This window comes from Cervus canadensis, chromosome 7 (assembly GCF_019320065.1).
Source record: "Cervus canadensis isolate Bull #8, Minnesota chromosome 7, ASM1932006v1, whole genome shotgun sequence".
Lineage (NCBI taxonomy): Eukaryota > Metazoa > Chordata > Mammalia > Artiodactyla > Cervidae > Cervus > Cervus canadensis.
In genome coordinates, this window is record NC_057392.1 from 79,367,191 (window position 1) to 79,376,360 (window position 9,170).

Here is a 9,170-nt window from a genome sequence, read left to right on the forward strand (position 1 = left end):
ATGGCAGAAAATGAGGAACTAAAGAGTCCCTTGATGAATCTGAAAGAGGAGAGGTGAACAAGTTGACTTAAGATTCAACATTCAGAAAACTAGGATCATGACATCTGGTCCCATCAATTCATGGCAAACAGTTGGGGAAATAGTGAGAAACTTTGTTTTTGGGGGCTCCAAAGTCACTGCAGATGGTGACTGCAGCCATTAAATTAAAAGGTGCTTGCTCTTTGGAAGAAAAGCTATGACCAACCCAGACAGCTTATTAAAAAGCAGAGTCAGTACTTTGCCAACAAAGGTCCATCTAGTCAAAGCTGTGGTTTTTCCATTAGTCAGGTATGGATGTGAGAGTTGGACTATAAAGAAAGCTGAGCACCGAAGAATTGATGCTTTTGAACTGTGGTGTTGGAGAAGACTCTTGAGAGTCCCCTAGTCTGCAAGGAGATATAACCCGTCAACCAGAAAGGAAATCAATCCTGAATATTCATTGAAGGACAGATGCTGCAGCTGAACCTCCAATACTTTGGCCACCTGATGCAAAGAACTGACTCATTGAAAAGACACTGATGATGGGTAAGATTGAAGGTGGGAGGAGAAGGGGACAAGAGAGAATGAGATGGTTGGATGGCATCACCTACTCAATGGACATGATATTGAATAAGCTCTGGGAGTTTGTGATGGACAGGGAAGCCTGGTCTGCTGCAGTCCATGGGGTTGTAAAGAGTCAGACTTGATTGAGTGACTGAACTGACATTAGTATTACAACAAATCTATTATACTTCAATAAAAATTAAAAAATAAAGAATTTGTAAAAATAAATGTAACAATAAAACAGCAGTCTAAGATAGACAATCTCCACATCAGTGCTATATTAATTCAGACATATATGGTACACTTTTAACACAAGGGTACCACACTGTGTGTGACTTATCCATTATCACATTGCCCTAGTAACTTACTATTTTGAAGTACTGTATTAGAAAGATACAGGAGTTCATAATTCAAACTCAAGACTTCATTTTGTGACTTACAGATTTTGCCAATATTTCAGAAAATTAACATTAGAATAGTTAGTTCATCAGGTTTCTTCAAGCTCTTGCTGGTGGAATGTAACTGTAGCATCAGCAATGCCACTACAATGAGGCAAGCTCTGAACCAGGTGGCTCCTGTAGTTTCCAAAGCATCATGTGAAAAAAATTGCAAGGGAAATTCAAGATAAAGTTCAGTCGAGTCAACAAATATTAAAGGGATGATGTTCAGAAAACAGAGTAATAGTTTGAGCCTCAATTCAACATTTTTCTATTTGTTTTTCAAATCTACTGGGTTATGTGTTTCAAGTTGATCATGATGTTTAATTCTGAGTGTCTTCAACTCTGCTGTAGCATGATTTCATGCCTAAATGCACAAAAAACATAAAAAGCAAATGCCATTGTCCTATTGCTTTTACCAGGGTCTTCTTACGAAATTTAGTTCTTGAAGCTTGAAAATTAATATATGCTATTACCAAATCAGGCAACCCCAATGCTGTTCTGACATCACAAATGGCTACAGACACCTCTGGACATTTTCTGTGAAAACTTCATCCTTTATCATTTGATCTCATTCTTTAACAGCAATAATACTCTTTTCAGAAGACAGAAAAGAAAGAGATGTCTCCATTAATTATATTTTCTGTATTTTTCTCTATTTTCTCCCAATAATATTTTCTAGATATGTAAGTATTGTTTCTCTTGTATAATATCTAGCCATTTCCAATGATTGCATAATAGTCTATCCAATGGCTCTATTGTGATATTTCATTAATTCCCCATTTTAATTTATATATATATACATATATATATATTATCTGCTGTTGTTATTGTTACTAATGTCACTATAAAAATTATGCAAAGGACATTTATTGTATATAGCTTTTGCATGATCAGAATTATTAAATTAAATTATTAAAATAAAATTCTAGTGACTCCTAAAGGAAATCAACTCTGAAGATTCATTGGTAGGACTGATGCTGAAGCTTCAACACTTTGGCCGCCTGATGTGAAGAGCTGACTCATTGGAAAAGACCCTGATGCAGAGAAGGATTAAAGGCAAAAGGAGAAGGGTGCAGCAGAAGATGAGATAGTTGGATAGCACCACTGACTCAGTGAACATGAATTTGAGCAAACTACGGGAGATGGTGAAGGACAGGGGAACCTGGTGTGCTGCAGTCCAAGGAGTTGCAAAGAGTTGGACATGACTGAGCGACTGAACAACTATTTCTCAAGATAGAATTTCAGAGCAGGAGTATAGCATCGAAGTTAAGAAAAATTATTACGAAATTATCAAAAGTTATGTAGCACATACATTCCTTATATATTTCTTCTTTTTCCTCTAGACATATCACCCACACTAACTTTCATGGTGACTATTTTCCATTAAGATCAAGAAGAACATAGTTCCCATCACTAGTTAATGGGGAAAAAGTCATTCAAATAATGAATTCTTAAGGAATTTCCCCAATTTGCTAAGGAACAATTACTTTCCAGGATTGACTTTAAAGACCATAGTGAACATAAAGCACTAATTTCCATAAAAACAGGCTAGAAGTTAGGTGTTATAAATCAAATTCTACAGATAAAGAAATTGTGTCTCAAAAGGATTAGGTAATATATCTAAGTTCTTATCTAGTAAGAGGCAAAGCTAGAATTCAAACCCAAGTCTGTCTTGACATTTAACGACACTATTCTCTCCACTAAAATGCCACATACCCGATAGTCCTTCCATGGATGAACAAGATCCTGTGTATGTGTTTGTGTGTGCTGGGGGTGGGGTGGGGGTGGGCAGTGATCCTAACAATCCTCAAATCTCACCTCTACATTGCTGTCTTTAGTGAATTATAATCATGGGTCTGTCAAAGATTTTAGTGAAGAATAAATGACTCTCAAAGTATCTCTTGTTCCATGGTTAGCACAGAATGGATCTATTTCATTTAATCCACCCTTAGATCTCTATAGTTGAGTCCATTGTAAGTTTTCTGCAAATTTCCTATGCAACTGCATTTAAAAGTAGGTTTCTTCCAGGTGTTTTTTTTTTTTTTTCATTTTTTTCCCATTTATTTTTATTAGTTGGAGGCTAACTACTTTACAATATTGTAGTGGGTTTTGTCATACACTGCCATGAATCAGCCATGGATTTACATGTATTCCCCATCCCAATCCCCCCTCCCACCTCCCTCTCCACCTGATGCCTCTGGGTCTTCCCAGTGCACCAAGCCCGAGCACTTGTCTCATGCATCCAGCTTGGGCTGGTGATCTGTTTCACCCTAGATAATATACATGTTTCGATGCAGTTCTCTCGAAACATCCCACCCTTGCCTTCTCCCACAGAGTCCAAAATTCTGTTCTGTACATCTGTGTCTCTTTTTCTGTTTTGCATATAGGGTTATCTTTTTTTTTTTTAGTTATACTATACAAGGCATTCCCATTTTGCTCCTTATTTTTGATAAATTTCTGCCTAGTCAAAAGGGCTAGTAAATACATGGCAGTCTTGCATAAAGTATGAAAGTGTTAGTGGCTCAGTCATGTCTGACTCTTCACAATGCTACGGACTGTAGCCCACCAGGCCCCTCTGTCCTTGGAATTCTGCAGGCAAGAACACCGGAGTGGATTGCCATTTCCTTCTCCAGGGGATCTTCTGGATCCAGGGATCGAACCTGGGTCTCCTGCATGGTAGGCAGGTTCTTTACCCTCTGAGCCACCAGGGAAGTCATTCTTGTATATATTAACCTATATTTTCTTTAAAATGTTTCTCAAAAGTATTCAAGTGAAGAAGTATATTAAAACATTGGTTCAATGTTTATGGCTTCTTCGTGTCATAAATATTTCCTTAGAGAAAAATGCTACAAATTTGGCTCCATATGACTAGCCTCAATGATGCCAGTGACTCTAGTACATTTGACAGAGATGACAGACACACAACGATGTAACCTAGACCAGTTCACCTTTTAAGAAATTAATAAATTTGCTTTCGGGACCTCACTTTTGTTTTGACACCTTTCTTTTCATGATTTGTACCTGGTAAAATCACAAGATTTCCTCTTGTGCTTTTGAATCCAGTAAGAAAACAACAAATGCAATGCTCATTAAGTTTACCTGCTCTCCTATATAAAGTACTCTCTCTAAAATAAAACCATTGCAAAGTTCCTACAAGAGAGATATTAAAATATAATTTTGAAAATGTTCAAAAAGAAATATGTTAATGCTATAAATTGGAGTTAAAAATCAATAAGCATTTTATTGGATAGAGAGATTTTAATAAAAGTACAGAAGAATCAAGTTGTGTGAACAATATGATGTTTCTTATTTTAGGAAATCAACTACTTTATTGCAGGTTTGCAAGCTCCTCAATAAACAAGTAATCATTCATATCAAAGCTTCATTTGAGAGAGCTACTTTTTTCAAATAATAGATCAGACACTATCCCAACACCTACTGATGGCAGGTGCCAATATAAACTAATAAATACAGTTTGTAATAATAGTTAAAATCTATGGAAGACTGATTATGTACATTACTTCACAATAATTCTATGGAGTTGCTGTTGTTATCATGATCATCATAATTATCTCCATATTATTGGGAGAAAACTGAGGCAAAGAGTTTTTTAATGTAATACTGGATACTATAATAAATAAACAATAAAATGCATAATGGCTCCAATAAGACAGTTTATCATTCACAACAAATCTATTCCACTATGGCTCTCCCCAAGTCAAGATTCAGAGAACATGGCTTCTATATAATGAAAATTTGATGACTCATCTACAATTACACAGAGAGAAAAGAGAATAGATCAAAGAGGTTTATATTGGCACTGCCTAGAAGAGGAACAGCATTTGTGCTCACACTGACTAGAATTCCATCACACTTCTATTCTGCAAAAGAGCCTGGGCAGTGTGGTCTTTTGTGTTCACACAAAGAAGTGGTTTTGGTGTCAGTAGTCAATGGCAATCTCAGGATCAATGCATATATAGTAAGTAGATATAACAATTATTTCTGATTAATAAAGCAATATGTGTTTTGAAAGTTTAGAACATACAGAAGAAAACAAAGAACAACATTCAAAAATCACCAGGAACACCATCATTTCCCCATTTGGGGAAAATTGCCATTAGTATACTTCATGTTTCCTTGTGTATTTTCCAGTGCATATACTAATATTATCTTGTAAATTCTGTATTTATCCTTTCTTAAAGAAAATATATCAACATGAGTATATAATATTTTACTCTGGTATATCAGTATTTTAAGTCAATCATCTATTTGGGGGGAATTTAGGTTTTTTTTTTTTACTTTGTGAATAATCCTATCAAGCTAATTATTCTATTTCTAGAATTCTATTATTTCTTTATAATAGATTTCCATAATTTTGGACATGAGTCCAAGAGCATAAAAAACTTAGAAAAGTATATCCCAAAGAATTTCATGTATCTACCACCAGAATTCTGAAGCGCTTGTTCTGTTTTCTTGATTTATTGTCATAATAATCCCTGGGCTACAGACTTTCTTGTACACTGGCAAGTGCAAACCCTGTTGTATCTCAGCTCCAGGGTATCTTGACCAATCTCAGTGAACTGAACCTCAATTACTTAAACTGCAGTAGCTGGGTTGTTATTATCACTCAAATAACCATTAGAATATAAAGCAGTTTACAGGGAGATCACACTCTGATACAAAGTTGGCAACAGATAAATATTATTTCCCTTTCTCGGAAAAAAATTACACTGGTTTATGCTGTGTTTACCAAGAGATGACTCATATGATTATCATGACCTTCCCACTAACATATCCATTAATAAGTTCCACCTACAAGCTCATCAGATATCAGGTCAAATGCATTAACTCATACAAAATATAATGAAAATAGCTATTAGCTTGATCACCTTAACATGACAACAGAATTACAGAACGGCCAATCTAGTTAAAAAAAATTCATTTTAAATTTAAATCATGACTTCACTTTCCTTACTCAATTCCAAATTAATTTGCAGAAACTCTACTCAAAATATACTTGGAAATACCTAACTGTGGGTTAGACCTAAAACAATAACAGGATGCTGTAATAAAATGAGTACAGATAATTGATTCTTATGATTACGTACTCAGCTGTGGTAGACAACGATCTGCTATGAACCTTAGTTTTCCCATCTTACTATGAGATTATACCTGTATAGAAGCCTGAATTCTTAAAAACAAACCTCACAAGACTGTCACAACCAAAGCAATACTAATCCACCTAGAAAAATAATTTTAAAGTATCTTAAAGTCTCCCAGTCAAATGAAGTAATAGGAGCAACAAAAAGAATAACTTAATGGATTTAAAACATAATCTATGTTAAAACTAAGAAGTTGGAGTCTTTTTTTTTTCATTTATTTTTATTAGTTGGAGGCTAATTACAATATTGTAGTGGTTTTTGCCATACATTGACATGAATCAGCCATGGATTTACATGTGTTCCCCTTCCCGATCCCCACTCTCGCCTCCCTCCCCACCCCATCCCTTTGAGTCTTCCCAGTGCACCAGGCCCGAGCACTTGTCTCATGCATCCAGCCTGAGCTGGTGGTCTGTTTCACCCTTGATAGTATACTTGTTTCAATGCTGTTCTCTCTGAACATCCCACCCTCGCCTTCTCATATAGAGTCTAAAAGTCTATTCTGTACATCTGTGTCTCTTTTTCTGTTTTGCATATAGGGTTATCGTTACAATCTTATTAAATTCCATATATATGCGTTAGTATACTGTATTGGTCTTTACCTTTCTGGCTTACTTCACTCTGTATAATGGGCTCTAGTTTCATCCATCTCATTAGAACTGATTTAAATGAATCTTTTTAGTGGCTGAGTAATATTCCATGGTGTATATGTACCACAGCTTCCTTATCCATTCGTCTGCTGATGGGCATCTAGGTTGCTTCCATGTCCTGACTATTATAAACAGTGCTGCGATGAACATTGGGGTGCACGTGTCTCTTTCAGATCTGGTTTCCTCAGTGTGTATGCCCAGAAGTGGGATTGCTGGGTCATATGGCAGTTCTAGTTCCAGTTTTTTAAGGAATCTCCACACTGTTTTCCATAGTGGCTGTACTAGTTTGCATTCCCACCAACAGTGTAAGAGGGTTCCCTTTTCTCCACACCCTCTCCAGCATTTATTGCTTGTAGACTTTTGGATAGCAGCCATTCTGACTGGTGTGTAATGGTACCTCATTGTGGTTTTGATTTGCATTTCTCTGATAATGAGTGATGTTGAGCATCTTTTCATGTGTTTGCTAGCCATCTGTATGTCTTCTTTGGAGAAATGTCTGTTTAGTTCTTTGGCCCATTTTTTTATTGGGTCGTTTATTTTTCTGAAATTGAGCTGCAGGAGTTGCTTGTATATTTTTGAGATTAATCCTTTGTCTATTTCTTCATTTGCTATTATTTTCTCCCATTCTGAAGGCTGTCTTTTCACCTTGCCTATAGTTTCCTTTGTTGTGCAAAAGCTTTTAAGTCTCATTAGGTCCCATTTGTTTATTTTTGCTTTTATTTCCAATATTCTGGGAGGTGGGTCATAGAGGATTTTGCTGTGATTTTTGTCAGAGAGTGTTATGTTTATGTTCTCCTCTAGGAGTTTTATAGTTTCTGGTCTTACATTTAGATCTTTAATCCATTTGGAGTTTATTTTTGTGTATGGTGTTAGAAAGTGTTCTAGTTTCATTATTTTACAAGTGGTTGACCAGTTGTAAATTGTAAGTCAACAAGTGGTTGATCACTACTTGTTAAAGAGGTTGTCTTTTTCCCATTGTATATTCTTACCTCCTTTGTCAAAGATAAGATGTCTGTAGGTTCGTGGATTTATCTCTGGGCTTTCTATTCTGTTCCATTGATCTATATTTCTGTCTTTGTGCCAGTACCATACTGTCTTGATGACTGTGGCTTTGTAGTAGAGCCTGAAGTCAGGCAGGAAGTTGGAGTCTTTTTATTCTGACGGTGAAAGTAAGAGGTATCAGAGTTGCAATCCTAGTAAAAATAACTAGAAAGCTAGAAAAATGCATAAAATAAATTTCACACATATTACACAATCTTTGCGAAAAGAGAAATATACAAAATGAGCTCTAATTCCATGCTGGCTGTCTCCCTGATAAAACAAGTAAAGTATAAAACAAGTAGTCTGGGGACAGAAATCAAGAGTTAAGGGCTGGAGAAGATGCTAGAGTCACCACCTGAAAGAAGTCGCCTGCCCAGGAGCTGCCACCGGAGAGGCCCACCCACCTGTTCGCCCATCCCCTTGCCCCCTTCACAATGCAGCCTGCTTCTGCAAAGTGGTAGGAGCAGGATTGAAGGGACTATGTCTTCATTGAATTTTGTGTTGAAGACAGTAAAGATAATGTAAATTTTGAAAAATCAAAACTTACATTCAGTTGTCTTGGAGGAAGTGATAATTTTAAACATTTAAATGAAATTGATCTTTTTCACTATATTGATCCTAATGATTCCAAGCATAAAAGAAGAGACATGTGTTGTTTATGAAAAGGAGAATCTGGCCACTCATGGCCAAGGTTAACAAAAGGAAGGGCAAAGCTTAATTGGCTTAGTGGGGAGTTCAATAAATAGAAAGACTGAGAAGATGATTCCGATGAAGATATGTCTAACTTTGATCGTTTCTCTGAGACGTTGAACAACATGAGTGGGGATGAGGATTTACCAGAAGTAGATGGAGCAGATGATGATTAACAAGGCAGTGACGAAGAAAACAATGCCAGACCTGGAGTAAGGAATGTTGTCATCACTGCGTTTTGAGAAAGAAAAATAACTTCTCTGCAAGATTTGATAATTGAGAGCATTCCTGAGTTGATAGCTCTAAAGGCAGATGCTGTATTTGCCTCCTTTAACCCACTTTTCAACCTGTTTGTTTTTTCAAAGGCCTCACTAACAGTTGATATTACCATCGTAAAAGGCAATTTTAAGTCAACTAAGGCAATAACATTGTACATGAACATTTCCCATATTTCCATGATGCTGTTGAGGTCCTAGGATATGGATAAAGTGCTTGTGATAAATTAAAAAAAAAAATAACAAAAAAAAAACATTTCACCTAAATCTCCTTCACTTCATAACAGATACTGACATGATAGGAAGATCTCAGCTTAGGGAAAGTACCTAAAT

The 9,170-nt window shown here is 36.2% G+C and overlaps 1 pseudogene; it reads left to right on the forward strand.

Moving 5' to 3' along the window:
- The first annotated feature begins 8,306 nt into the window (after nt 1–8,306).
- LOC122445182 lies at nt 8,307–8,778 on the forward strand (annotated as a pseudogene).
- Nucleotides 8,779–9,170: the final 392 nt, after the last annotated feature.